Raw genomic sequence first — 13,047 nt, forward strand, 5'->3', positions numbered from 1 at the left:
ATGTTAGGAGTTTTCAAGGCTCCTAAGACAAATGCTGTAGTATAATGATTGTCGAACCAGTTCTGAGGGATATCAAAGCACTGAGAATGCAAGTACTACTCACTTAATCTAAGTGCAACCAATGATTTAGATGGGTTTTAAGCTATGACTAAAACTAGAAAGCAATAACAGAATGATACTTCTTGACTAAGGGAAAAGAGAACATGGGCATAGGGATTAGACCTTGGGTGATCAAGTATCGAACTAAGGAGGCAAATGATCAATCAAACTATCAACCTTAAGCCTAGACACAATTCTAAGCAGCTCTATGTCTAGATAAATGCTCATTTGCTAACATATCTCAAACATCAAATGTCTTTGGTTGAATAATATGAAAGCAATCATTACTAACAAGTCTATTAGCTATCTTAGCACCTTTAAACAAATGTCTTTGGCAAAGTATACTAAAAGCCTAGGAGAGTTGTCTCAGGCATTTCATCAAACACCTTTCGGGTGGGAAATGCCTATTGATCAACTTTTGAGTGGCCAACTCAGAAGATGCATTAGGAATACTCTACTAGCAAGGAACAAGAATGATCTACACTAAAACATCCTAGAACTAACCTAATCCCCTAATCTCCCTAACCCATGAATTCAAAAGGTGATTACTCACTAATCTCCATGATTCCTCTTAAACCCATTTGGATTTCAGATTAATCATGTAGAGACACAGGAAATAGATAAGAACACAGAATTCTCAATAATAAACTGATCAATTGATTCAAAGAGATGACTTTCCAAAGGTTTTTGGTGGTTTTTCTAAGAACAAAGATGATCCCCCTCTTGGTGGCTCCTAGAGTATTAAAACATAGGTTTAGAAAATAAAAACGTGCATAATGAAATGACCAAAAGGCCCTTGAGAAATCACAAGTTCGAGTAGAAATAAAACGCGCAGCGACCTCAGCCCGTCGCTCCGACAAGTCGCTCTAGGCTTCGGGAGCGACCTCGCTGTGTCGCTGCGAGAGGTCGCTCCGGGTTCGTTCTCGCGTCTCTGGGTGATGAAACCGCGAGCGACTTCTCCCTGTCGCTCCCATAACGTCGCTCTCAGCTGGAGCGACCTCGCTGTGTCGCTCCGAGAGGTCGCTCCGCTCTCTCTCGCTCTCTCGCGTCTCCGAGTGATGAAACGCGAGCGACTTCTCCCTGTCGCTCTGGTTAGGTCGCTCCAGTAGGGTGATCAGAGCGACTTGGTGGTGTCGCTCCAGACGGTCGCTCCCATGCCTTGCTCGCCCAATGACCACTCTAAACACTCATTTTTGAGCTCCAAATGCCTCCAAGTGTCTCCAAGAACTCCATGTGGTACTCCAATACCTGATAAGGACTCATGTATGCAAAATGCAACCTAAACATGGCTAAATCCTAATCTATATGATCAAAATGCACATGGATAAATGGATAAAACAATAGAAATATGCAAGATATCAACTCCCCCAAACTTGTTCTTTACTTGTCCACAAGTGAACTTTCTAGAACTCATAGGGAGAGAGGTTGAAGGTGGGAGCTCATAGCCAAAAGAAAACACCACTAGCAAACACAATTAGCCCACTCTCTTATTACACTCTAGCTTCTCTAGGCCTATCTCAACTCCTTTTGTCCCTACACTCATCATCAAGCATCCACACATTCAAATCTGCCAACTCTCACATTCATTAAGCATAAGATATCAAGTGAATTCTTGCAAATGGTCAGTTGGTCCAAGTCATTTGGTTGGGTAAGGGAAGGTTTTTATTCAAGTGATTCAAGAGGTTCAAAACATATGATCTTTAAGGTGGTTTACTCTCAAAACAAGTAGCCTTGACATTGCACATAATATATCTAAGAAAGGGACCAACTCATGCATACAATGCTCAATCTCCATTGTTCTACTCCTTTTCCCAAACATATAAGTTACACATTCACTCTCAAATGTCAAACCCAACTCACACCTCTCACCAAAAGATTCTAAAAACATCAGCTCTTTTTCCTTGAAATCTATAAGGGATTTTTCACAACCTCAAAATGTCTCTCAGCTCCTAACAACTTTAGCCCAGCCTTTTTTTTTTTTTTTTTTTTTTATTTATTTATTTATTATTTTTTATTTTTGGTTGGAGCCAAGACTTTTCAAACTAGAGCTGGAGGTTCTCTACTTATCCCAATAAATCAATTCACTAAGCACAAGAATCTATCCTTTTTATTTCTCCCAAATCATGATTACAACAACGCTCACCCTCCCACCTATAGCTAGACAATAGAGTGTCCAATCCAGCAAAAATGAAGATCAAGCATTGTCGTTCCCGATACTCTCAACATTATGCACATGTAAAACTTTCCGAAGAAGGCCTCACTCATCAAACATGAAAGCTTAAAAGGAAGGAAAGGTTTTGGGAGTGGTCTACCACTAGAGTTTGTCAAAAAGAATGGCATAAAAGATGTGACAACTCAAGTGTGTATAGCCATGACTCAGTACACAAGAGACCCTAAGCAAGAAGCATTAAGTTCATTCAGTTCAAATAAGGTTGTAGCTGGCTTCAAAGACTGAGTTTCTACAATCAACAAGTTTCAAGAGAGTTTTCAAGGCTCGAAACATACAAGTCTTTTCGAGAGGTGCATGGCTACTCAGGTGCAACGTAGTGTTCTTTACAAGGCATTTAAAATCATTGCTCCCAATGCAAGTGAATGCAACCTATATGCTCTAGACTCTCCTAATGGTGCAAATGATGCAAACTAAATGAAAAATCTTTTTTTTTTTTTTTTTTTTTTTTTTATGCAAATAGGTGTGCAATGCATGACTCAAATGAAACACATCAATCAAACATGATCAAATCTTGATCGTCTTGGTACCCCCCCCAAACTTGAGATACACAGTCTCTGTGTGGTCAAGGAAAGAGAGAGATACCGAGAAGAAAAATAATATGCAAAAATGAAATGGTATATACAAGGGAGAGAAAGAAGTACCTCCTATGGATAGTAGGTGGGGGCAGATGCCCCAGCATCGTCGTCGTCAGGAGGGAAGGTGGTGTAGTAACCACCAGATGCTGAACCGGAGCCTCCATACCATGGTTGGCTCTCAACCTCGTCAATCTCGTCCTCACTGTCTGAAGAAGCGAGGGATGGGGATTTGTTGCCGGAAGTGGAAGGTTGAGTGGGTGGGTTCCTCCACTTACGCTGAAGCTGCGCAGCAGTGAGGGGGAAGCCAAGAGCATCAGGCGGGGGTGGAGGCTGGGGGTTTGAGGTGTTCGCGAAGCGAAATCGGCTGAGCTACATCCAGCTATTCCTCCCCTAGTTAAGACATCAGCTACTTTCTTCATGAACTTTGCTGAAGTCTTTGCCTGCTTCTTCACAGTCTTGCTGAGCGCCTTGCACTTATCCTTCAGCTTTTCTATCGTTCTGTCCTGAGCTTTGTTCCACCTCTGGAGACGACCAATGTGGTCATGAGCATCACGGAGAGCTCCAGGGGGAAGGACTCCGTCATGGGGCTTGAAGTAGTAGCGCGGAGGTCCATAGATATGCTCAGATGTGTCTGCAACAGGCGAATCAGGTTGCGTAGGGACACTCCTTTTCCTTGATGGAGCTGCTTGAATTGGATCGAGAGGCCCGTGTTCTCCGAGAAAGTACTCCTGGGGAATGTTGAAGCTGACAGCTCTCCAGGTATCTCTAAACTCGTCAGGTTCCGGTTTGGAAGAACCACCTCGACTGGCTTGCCCTGCAAGTAGTAGTGGTAGACGTAGTCCTTCCCATACATCCCACTGAAATAGGTGGCAATCCTCAAGTAGGTGCCATCAATGAACCTAGGCCCCGCTGCGTCCTTTCCCAAGGGAACATTCAGAAATTGGAGCAGTGGTGTGATCATTCCGCCTATCCCCATCTTTGGGCGCGAATCAGTGGTGTACCACGCCCAGTCTCTGTAGTGCTCGAGACGGCCCACAAAGAAACTGACCATCCCAAAGGTAGCATAGATGTCAGTGCTGGGAAGGGGTAACACTCCAGGTTGAGCGTAGGGACGGATAGCCGGACAGAGCAGTCGCATGTCTTCCTCAGTAACCGTACCAGCTTGCTTCCGTGGGTAAAAAGCATGGACTAGCAATCTGTGGAGGTAGCGTACAGACGGGTGTCGGATGTGTGAGTTCTTGTCCGCCCCGGTAGAGTGCTTGTTTCCAGTGATCAACTTCCAGAGCTCTGTGGGGAGGTTCTCACACTTGGGAAGTGAGTGGTCTTCTAGGTCTTGGAACCCCATGACCCTCCCAATGTCCTTGAAGTTCATGTTGTATTCTCTTCCATTGACCTGAACCTGATTTTTCATCCTTCCATGCGCTCACATGCGCGTGTCGTGGTAAGTGACCACAAGAGAGGATAGGAACTGACAAGTGACATCCTTGTAGAAAGGATAAGCCATGGTGAGGAGTTTTGGCATCTTCAAATGTCCCAGCATCGCCTCAATATCAGACTCTAGACCCAACTCCTTCAGCAAATCGAGGTCGGCAAACCTGGTTGGAGCCCAAGTGACTCCATTCTTCAAATGATCATATAGCTCCTCCACAGATGGAGTTTTCGCTCTGTCTCGATCAACAGCAACCCCTTTGCCCTTTGACATCTTGGCTTTCTTCGTAGGTGCCGGCTCATCTTCACTCTCAGTTTCACCTTCCTCATGGGTGGGAACTGGTACACTTTTCCTGCCCTCTTCTCGTGTTCTTTCGATTTCCTTGCAGCCAACGTCTGCTGTCGCACAGTCCTCTGCGTCCCTGAGCCAGTTGGCTCGCTGGTTAAAGCTTTTCCTCTTAGGGCAAACTCTTGACTTTCGGCTTCTTGCCTCTCAGCTTCCAACCTTCCCTTTGTCTTCTTAACCATTTTCACCTGAAAAATTACAAACTTGGAAATGGATAAGTAGATGGAAGTAAAGAAAAGCAAGACTTTGCAAGTGAAAATTTTGCAAAAGTGAACTTAACAGGTGAATTTTTCAGTTTAAACTCAAGTTCAACACAATGCAACAATGTAACATCTTAACGCATCTAGTCCACCACAAACACACCCAATTAAGATCAAATTCGAAAACCCCCCAAATCCATGAACCCTAATTTTGCCAAAGTGCAATTTAAACTCAATTTCACCATTAATTCAACAACCCAACTTGATAGATAAACTTTCCCTAGTCTATTTTCACCACACTCTAGCAAGAAAAGGACCAAATTTCGACTTTCAAATTCTAGGGTTCATGGACCTACGAATTTGAATTTAAAAACTCAATACCTTGCTCTGGATGAAAGGAAATGGTGAATGGGTAGTGAAGAATAGACTACAGGGGCGAAAGCTTGGATTTAGAAACAAGAACTAGTTGATTTGGGTGAGAATTGAGAAGGTTTTGGGAATTTTGGTGTGGGTGAGTTTGAGAGAGTTTGTGAGTTTGTGAGAGGAGGGGAGAGTGATAGAGATGGAGTCGCAGGGGTTGGGGTAGGTTTAGGGTCGTCCGGTTCGGTCTAGGGTGGTTAGGGTCGGTTTACTTGAATTAAACCGGGGTTTAGAGTTAGGAAACTTACCTGGACCGGTTCGGGAGCGACGTGAGGGTGTCGCTGGGAGAGGTCGCTCCCGAGTCGTTTCCTCGCGTCGTGTTTCGACTAAACCGCGAGCGACCTTGGAGTGTCGCTCTAGAAACCTCGCTCTGAGCTGGAGCGACTTCAAGGTGTCGCTCTAGGACGTCGCTCCGGGTCATTTTTTTTTTTGAGCTCCGTTTCGTCGAAACCGCGAGCGACTCCGAGGTGTCGCTCCCATAACGTCGCTCCCATCTGGAGCGACCTTTCGACCTCGCTCCGAGACCTCGCTCTGAGGCGATTTTTCTTGATCCGGCGACGAAAACGCGAGCGACCTTGGAGTGTCGCTCTCGAAACCTCGCTCCCATCTGGAGCGACCTTGAGGTGTCGCTGTGAGACCTCGCTCCCACGCACGACTCCTGCTCAAAACTGAACCGATCAAGCACCTGCACACAACTTCTCTCTTTTTTTTTTTATGCAATAAGATGAAAAATGAAAATACCAATGCAATATATACAAGGATACGCATGGGACTTCCTCCCAAGTGAGCTTGTTTTAAGTCCCGAGCTTGACTTTGCCTCCTTTTAGATTAGGCGGGGTAGGATCAGACAGTGGAGTTGAAACTCCATCTTCCTCTGGTGCAGTAGCCATGTAGAGCTTAACCCTTTGTCCATTGACTGTGAAGTCTCTTCCATCAGTGCTCCACAAAACTATTGCTCCATATGGCCTAACCTCCTTGACTTTGAAAGGACCGGACCACCTTGACTTAAGCTTTCCTGGAAACAACTTCAGCCTAGAGTTGTAGAGAAGAACTTGATCTCCTTCTTTAAACTCTCTCTTCAGGATATTCTTGTCATGGAAAGCCTTAGTCTTCTCCTTGTAGATTCTTGAGTTCTCAAAAGCATCCATTCTTATCTCATCAAGCTCGTGTAGCTGAAAGAGCCTTTTCTCCTTGGCACTCTTGATGTCAAAGTTCAGCAACTTTATTGCCCATAGTGCCTTGTACTCAAGCTCCACTGGCAGATGGCAAGCTTTCCCATACACTAGGTTGAAAGGTGTGGTGCCCAGTGGTGTCTTGTACGCTGTCCTATAAGCCCAAAGTGCATCGTCAAGCTTATTGGACCAATCCTTCCTTGTAATCCCCACAATCTTCTCCAGAATAGATTTGATCTCCCTGTTAGAAATCTCAACTTGGCCACTTGTTTGGGGATGATAAGGAGTTGCCACCTTGTGCTTCACACCGTTCTTCTTGAGAAGTCCCTCAAGCAGTTTGTTAATGAAGTGGGAACCTCCATCACTGATTACAACTCTTGGAACTCCAAACCTTGGGAAGATGATGCTCTTGAACATCTTGATTACAACTCTAGCATCATTGGTGGGGCTTGCAATGGCTTCCACCCATTTGGAGACATAATCAACAGCCACAAGGATATATTTGTTGCCAAAAGATGATGGAAATGGTCCCATGAAGTCAATACCCCAGACATCAAACACTTCAACTTCAAGGATTGGATTTTGAGGCATCTCATTCCTCTTGGTGATGTTTCCTCTTCTTTGGCAAGAATCACACTTCGAAACAAAGTCTTGTGTATCCTTGAACATATGTGGCCACCAGAATCCAGCTTGTAATACTTTTGCAACTGTTTTGAAGGTGGCAAAGTGACCTCCATAGGATGATCCATGACACTGTGCAAGGATCCCATCAATCTCCTCATTTGCAACCACTCTCCTATAAAGCTGATCCTTGCAGAGAATGTAGAGGTAGGGCTCATCCCAGTAGTATCTTTTCACATCCTTATAGAACTTCTTCTTGGCATAGCCCACAAGATTCAGAGGTTTTTTTTCCTGTGGCTAGGTAGTTCACTAAATCGGCATACCAAGGTTCTTTCTCCTCTGTTGCTTGGACTTCTTCCAGCTTCCTACCAGTCTCACAGACTGCTATCACTGCTTCGATAGCCATGATCTGCTCCTCAGGAAGTCCTTCGTCAATAGGGATACCAGACTCTACCCTCAACCTGGACAAATGATCAGCTACTCCATTCTCAACTCCGGGTTTGTCTTTGATTTCCATATCAAACTCTTGGAGCAAAAGGATCCACCTCAAAAGCCTGGGTTTTGCATCCTTCTTGGCCAAAAGGTGTCTCAAGGCAGCATGATCGGTGTAGACAATGACTTTAGACCCAACCAAGTAGCTCCTGAACTTCTCAAAGGCAAAAACAATTGCCAGCATCTCTTTCTCTGTTGTGGCATACCTCATCTGAGCATCATTGAGGGTTTGGCTGGCATAGTAGATCACATGGGTTTTGCCATCTTTCTTCTGCCCCAAAACAGCTCCCACAGCATAGTCACTGGCGTCACACATGATCTCAAAAGGAAAATCCCAATCAGGTGGCTGGACAATTGGGGCACTAACGAGTTCACCTTTTAGCTTCTTGAAAGCTTGTAGGCATTCCACATCAAAACTGAAGGTAGCTTCCTTGCACAGCAGCCTGGTCAAAGGTCTAGTTATCAAGGAGAAATCCTTGATGAACCTCCTGTAGAATCCAGCATGGCCAAGAAAACTCCGGATGTCTTTCACTGTCTTTGGTGGAGGCAGACCAACCATAACATCGATTTTGGCTTTATCCACCTCAATCCCCTTCTCTGAAATCTTGTGTCCTAGCACAATCCCTTCCTTGACCATGAAGTGACACTTCTCCCAATTCAGCACAAGGTTGGTGTCTTCACATCTCTGTAGGACCCTGCACAAATTTGACAAACAAGCAGAAAACGAAGATCCATAGACAGAGAAATCATCCATAAATACCTCCACAACATCCTCAATCAGATCAGAGAAAATTGACATCATGCACCTTTGAAAGGTGGCTGGAGCATTACATAGACCAAATGGCATCCTTCGATATGCAAAGGTACCATATGGACATGTGAATGTCGTTTTCTCTTGATCATTGGGATGTATGGGGATTTGGAAAAATCCTGAATACCCATCAAGGAAACAATAGAATGGGTGATTTGCAAGTCTCTCAAGCATCTGATCAATAAATGGTAATGGAAAATGATCCTTTCTAGATGCAGAGTTTAGTTTTCGGTAATCAATGCACATTCTATGACATGTGATGGTTCTTGTTGGTATCAATTCATCCTTGTCATTCTTAATCACAGTGATACCACCTTTCTTTGGTACAACATGCACAGGTGATACCCATTTAGAATCTGAGATAGGGTAAATAACACCAGCATCTAGGAGTTTAAGAATCTCTTTCTTTACAACATCCTTCAGGTTAGGATTTAACCTTCTTTGATGCTCGATAGAAGTCATTGATTCATCCTCAAGATGTATCCTATGCATGCACAGAGAGGGTGATATCCCCTTGATGTCATCTAGTGAGTAACCTATTGCCTTTCTAAATCTTTTAAGTGTTCTCAAAAGTTCAGATAGCTCACTTTCAGTAAGTTCACTACTCACAATGACAGGGTAAGTTTCATTAGGACCAAGAAATGCATACCTTACACCATGGGGAAGAGGTTTAAGCTCCACTTTAGGTGCCTTAAGTTCACTCCAGTCATCTTGCTGGTTGTCCTCTTGTTGAGTGACTGAGACTTCTTGGTGAACCATCTGGGGAAGCTCCTCGTACTGATCCTCACTGAAAAACCCCTGGTGTGAATCCAGCATCATCCCATAGGCAGTACTCTCCAGGTTCTCAACCACCTCAGCCTCTTTCTCTACAGTCAAAGCATGCTGTAGAGGGTCCTCTAGTGACAACTCTTCAAGGATTTCATCAGCAAGGGCGTCCATCTCTTCAATGTAGAACACATGCCCTTGAACTGTTGGCCTCCTCATTACCTCCTTGATGTCGAAATGGAGAACGTGCCCTTTACCCAGATGGAGATCAATCTTGCCTTCTTTCACATTAACAATGGCTCCAGCTGTGGCTAAGAAAGGCCTTCCAAGGATTAAAGGGTCTTGAGCTTCTTCACCCATTTCAAGCACTACAAAGTCTGTAGGGATCTCATAATTTCCAACCATCACTGGGAGGTCCTCTAAGATACCCACAGGGTACTTAACTGAACGATCAGCCAATACCAGAGAAAGTCTACACTTCTTGTACTGAGTGAAACCGAGCTTCTTAGCAACAGATAGGGGCATCAAGCTGACACTAGCTCCCAAATCGCAGAGACACCTATCGAATACCATAGGCCCAAGAGCACAAGGTAATGTGAAGCATCCTGGATCTTCTAGCTTCTTTGGTATGACCAGCCTCTGAATGATAGCACTGCACTCATGAGTGAGAATCACCATGCCCTCCATCTCTTTCTTCTTTGCAGCTACAGCATCTTTTAGGAACTTACTGTACTGAGGAATCAGCATGAAAGCATCAATAATGGGCATTGTGACCTGGACTTCACTCATTTGCTTGTCAAACAGAGCTTTGTACTTCTCTAGCAACTGCCTCTTGAATCGACCTGGGAATGGAAGCTTAGGTTCATAGGCAGGAGGAACAAAAGAACTTTCACTTGCAGGAGTGACAACTTCACCATCTTTAACTGTTTTCTTCTCTTCTCCAACCTTTCCTTTTCCTTTGGCTTCCACTATCTTTTCCAAGATCTCGTCATTGATCTTCTCATCAACAATCACCACTTCATCATCTATGGTGATGGCAACCCCCTCACTTTGTTTCTCAGCATCCTTGGTGAGAGCTCTCTGAGGTAACTCCTTACCACTCCTGAGAGTGATAGCTTTCATGGTTTCCTTGGGGTTTTGCTCAGACTTTCCAGGTAGAGAACCTTGTTGGCGATTTTGTTGAGTGTTCATGGCAGCAAACTGGTTCTCCAAAGCTCTGAACTTGTAGCTCCCATCAATCTTTGAGTGAAGATTCTTCAACTCATAGCCAACATGCTTCTCACTTCTTGTTTGAGATTCCAGGATTTGTTTCAGTAGAGCATCAGTGCTGCTGACTTAAGGGGTGGAGGTAGAGGGATTAAATTGTTGTTGGGAAGAATTGTTGCCTTTGTTGTTGAAACCAGGAGGAGGGTTTTGCTGTGGTTGATAGCTGCCTTGCTGATTGTTTCGAGGCTGGTAACCACTCTGTTGGTTGTTGGAATAGGATTTCTGTTGGTAGTTGTTGTACTAAAAGTTGGGCTCTTTCTTGTACCAGCTACCATTGTTGTTGATGAAACACAACTCTTCCTGACCTTCCAAACCTTCAACTTCATGGACAACAGCTGGTGTCTCTTGGGTTGGGTTGCCAACAAAGTGCAGCTGCTCTTGGGTAGCTTTATCAGCAAGGAGGATGTCTATCTTATCTTGTAGAGCTTTCAACTTCTTCCTCGTTTGCTTATCATCAGATCTACTGCCTCTGTCGTGGTCTCCACTGTAGACTGCATCACTCTTAACCATGTTGTCAACCAGCTCCTCTGCATCCTCCTCAGTTCTCCCCAAGAAGAATCCATTACTAGCTGTATCCAGTCTGGCCCTGTACTTAGGAAGAGCACCACGGTAGAATGTGCTCAGCAAGCTCTCTTTAGAGAAACCATGGTGTGGGCACTGAGCTTGGTACCCCTTGAATCTTTCCCAGGCTTCACTGAAACCTTCCAAGCCCTTCTGTTGAAAGTTGGAGATCTCGTTTCTCAGCTTAGCAGTTCTTGAAGTAGAGAAGAACTTCTCCAAGAATGCTTTCTTGCAGTCATCCCAAGTGGTGATGGAGTCGCTTGGTAGAGACTTCTCCCACTGACGTGCTTTATCCCCTAAAGAGAAAGGGAATAGCTTGAGCTTTAAGGCATCTTCGGAGACACCATTGGTTTTTGACAACCCACAGTAGCTGTCGAACCTGTCCAAGTGATCAAATGGATCCTCTAGAGCCAAGCCATGATACTTGTTGTTCTCGATCACGTTGAGGAGTCCTGACTTGATCTCAAAGTTGTTGGCTGCCACAGCGGGTGCTCGGATTCCCAATCGATAACCATGAATGTTTGGACGGTCGTAAGTGCCAATGGGCCGAGCTGCTCGCTGTTGGTTAGGTGGACCATTGATGTTAGCGCCATTGACGCCTGCATCTTCTTGATGAACGTCTCCCATGTCAGTGTTCAGTCTCTGCAATTGAGCCTGATGTTCTTCTTCTCTTCTCTTTCTAGCACACTCTCTCTCTAAAGCTCTGATGTCTGCTGCTCTTGGAACTAGGTTTGATGGACCCCTGCTCCGCAAGTTCATACACCTGTAGATTAAAGGGAGGTGAAGAAGAGTCAGTAACAAAAGAAAATAAAAATGACTTAGTCTCAAGCAATTGACTAAATCTCAATGTTTAAATCTACTCAGAAATTGGCAACGGCGCCAATTTGATGTTAGGAGTTTTCAAGGCTCCTAAGACAAATGCTGTAGTATAAATGATTGTCGAACCAGTTCTGAGGGATATCAAAGCACTGAGAATGCAAGTACTCACTTAATCTAAGTGCAACCAATGATTTAGATGAGTTTTAAGCTATGACTAAAACTAGAAAGCAATAACAGAATGATACTTCTTGACTAAGGGAAAAGAGAACTCATGGGCATAGGGATTAGACCTTGGGTGATCAAGTATCGAACTAAGGATGGCAAATGATCAATCAAACTATCAACCTTAAGCCTAGACACAATTCTAAGCAAGCTCTATGTCTAGATAAATGCTCATTTGCTAACATATCTCAAACATCAAATGTCTTTGGTTGAATAATATGAAAGCAATCATTACTAACAAGTCTATTAGCTATCTTAGCACCTTTAACAACAAATGTCTTTGGCAAAGTATACTAAAAGCCTAGGAGAGTTGTCTCAGGCATTTCATCAAACACCTTTCGGGTGGGAAATGCCTATTGATCAACTTTTGAGTGGCCAACTCAGAAGATGCATTAGGAATACTCTACTAGCAAGGAACAAGAATGATCTACACTAAAACATCGTAGAACTAACCTAATCACCCTTAATCTCCCTAACCCATGAATTCAAAAGGTGATTACTCACTAATCTCCATGATTCCTCTTAAACCCATATTGGATTTCAGATTAATCATGTAGAGAAACACAGGAAATAGATAAGAACACAGAATTCTCAATAATAAACTGATCAATTGATTCAAAGAGATGACTTTCCAAAGGTTTTTGGTGGTTTTTCTAAGAACAAAGATGATCCCCCTCTTGGTGGCTCCTAGAGTATTAAAACATAGGTTTAGAAAATAAAAACGTGCATAATGAAATGACCAAAAGGCCCTTGAGAAATCACAAGTTCGAGTAGAAATAAAACGCGCAGCGACCTCAGCCCGTCGCTCCGACAAGTCGCTCTAGGCTTCGGGAGCGACCTCGCTGTGTCGCTGCGAGAGGTCGCTCCGGGTTCGTTCTCGCGTCTCTGGGTGATGAAACCGCGAGCGACTTCTCCCTGTCGCTCCCATAACGTCGCTCTCAGCTGGAGCGACCTCGCTGTGTCGCTCCGAGAGGTCGCTCTGGGCTCGTTCTCGCGTCTCCGAGTGATGAAACCGCGAGC

The 13,047-nt window shown here is 44.3% G+C and overlaps 1 non-coding gene across 1 annotated transcript; it reads left to right on the top strand.

Annotated features, from left to right (window-relative positions):
* The first annotated feature begins 11,065 nt into the window (after nt 1-11,065).
* LOC125584724 lies at nt 11,066-11,172 on the top strand. The gene has a single exon (XR_007321633.1). It is a non-coding gene; the product is annotated as a small nucleolar RNA R71 (small nucleolar RNA).
* The last annotated feature ends 1,875 nt before the right edge of the window (nt 11,173-13,047 follow it).

The sequence above is a fragment of the Brassica napus genome, chromosome C3 (genome assembly GCF_020379485.1).
Source record: "Brassica napus cultivar Da-Ae chromosome C3, Da-Ae, whole genome shotgun sequence".
In the NCBI taxonomy this organism is placed as follows: domain Eukaryota; kingdom Viridiplantae; phylum Streptophyta; class Magnoliopsida; order Brassicales; family Brassicaceae; genus Brassica; species Brassica napus.